The following is a 2,221-nucleotide window of genomic DNA, read 5'->3' as shown; positions in this document are numbered from 1 at the left end:
AACAAAGTGACACGAAGTTTTTGTATTGTGTGTGTAAGCGCTTTCCTCGTTCAATTTTCCAACCACACGGATAATGGAATTATCCGAATAGAGGAATTTGTCTTAAGATGTGGTTTGTTTTCGGATTTAGAGTTCTTATAATAAAATATTCTTCTTTTGCCTTTCTTAGTTTGTGTTTTTTTCTTTTGTTGTTGTTTCCTTATTTTCAGTAAAGAAAAATATTTTGAATTTTTCAGTTGCGTAAATGTTCACTACACAGAGAAATTCCAAGAGGTGAATGTTTCATTTGTTCATGCACTTTCATACGCTGAATTAATCTTCATTTTGTTTGGCCGAAATAATTCACATTGCTTCGAGTGCAAATGATGCAACAGATGAGATTATTTGGTTTGCAATTCGTATTTGTATTAACCTTCAAGTCCTCCTCATTCTTGAACTTTTTGCATGTTTCGTCTTCAGGTATTTGAATACGCCCACAACAAGAATTTCTGCAGTTTGTTACCTGATTTATTTCCTCTTCAGATGTATATTTCACGTTTGTTAGTATTTTGAGATTTGGTCGCTGCCTTCGGCTGTTGGTAATCACAACGTGTAACATGATTTTTTCCTTGGATAGCAACTCTTATTTCCTATTTGTTTGCACTTAGAAAGTATAAAAAATGGCTATTCCCTTCAAACTTTGCTTTTCTTATGTTTATTGGAAGCCCAAACAATTCCTCTCAACACACGGCTATGATGCCCTCCCCCACCTATTACTTATGCTCATCACCAGAGATTCACATATTGTCAGCCACTAAGGGACCTGCTCAAGTGGTTAAGGTCAAGCAACTGACAAGTAAATTTGTGCTATTGAACAGAATATTTGCTATAATGATATTTCTGCTTCAGCAACTCAGTGCTGAATTTGTCTGAGATGTAATGGAAAATAGGTCAGTTTCAAAACATTGATGTCCAGGACAGAAAAGCAAAGTTTGAAAGGAATAGTGATAATTTCCTTTGATTTTTAAATAGAAGCAAATAGGTCAGTTTCAAAACATTGATGTCCAGGACAGAAAAGCAAAGTTTGAAAGGAATAGTAATAATTTCCTTTGATTTTTAAATAGAAGCAAATAGGAAATAACATTTACTGACCAAAGACAAAAAAAAAAAATAAAAGAAAAAAAGAAAAAAGTTACACAGTGTTAGTTTTCGGAGATTTGTTGATTGATGTAAAATAAGAAGGTATCGTTTAACTGAACGTAAGACATTCTGGTGTCTAGGATTATGGATGACTATAAACCGAATGCTTATAACTATATATTTGTTTTCACCGTCATTGTGAATTTCTCCTTAAGACAGAGATTGCAATATATTTTGCCTTCCTTACTGTAAATTCACTAACTTCCCGACGCATTATTTTTTAAGGAATGTAATTAGTTCTACCAGTCGTTTCTCTCATCTACTTCTGTCCATAACTGTAGAACATATATGTCTTGCCATATAGAATGCGATGTTTCTTTTAGTGGTACAAGGCCAGCGATTTCGGGGGAGGGATAGGTCGATTACATAGACCCCAGTTCTCAATTGGTACTTATTTTATCGACCTCGAACGGTTGATAAGCAAAGTTTACCTCGGCAAAACTTGAACTCAGAACATGAAACACGGACGAAATTTCGTTAAGCATATTGCACGGCGTGCTAACGCTTCTGCTAAGTCACCTCCTAAAATCTAAATATCGGTATGTATGTGTCCTTCCAGTTGAAACCGTCTCACTTCTCTAATTATCAGAATACTCCAAAAAGGAAGTCCTTTTTCATTCATTTACATAGAGAACTACATCAATTTCTAACTGCGATTTATTAACTTAAAGAATCTTGTATGGTCCTCTTTACACCGATTCCAAAATATGAAGCAGTGATTCAGGAATCTTTTCCGGTTTCCTATTAAATACAAGCAAATTTAATTGGTGTTTTTTCATGGAGATTGAAATCTATATTTCTAGACGTAAACGTGTATTTTTAAAATTCTTTTACTTGTTTCAGTCATTTGACTGCGGCCGTGCTGGAGCACTGGCTTTAGTCGAGCAAATCGCCTCCAGGACTTATTCTTTGTAAGCTTAGTACTTGTTCCATCGGCCTCTTTTGCCGAACCGCTAAGTTACAGGGACGTGAACACACCAACCTCGGTTGTCAATAAACATACATACACAGACACACACAGAACATATATATATTATATATA

This window comes from Octopus bimaculoides, chromosome 25, assembly GCF_001194135.2.
Source record: "Octopus bimaculoides isolate UCB-OBI-ISO-001 chromosome 25, ASM119413v2, whole genome shotgun sequence".
Lineage (NCBI taxonomy): Eukaryota > Metazoa > Mollusca > Cephalopoda > Octopoda > Octopodidae > Octopus > Octopus bimaculoides.
This window is presented reverse-complemented; position numbering follows the sequence as displayed.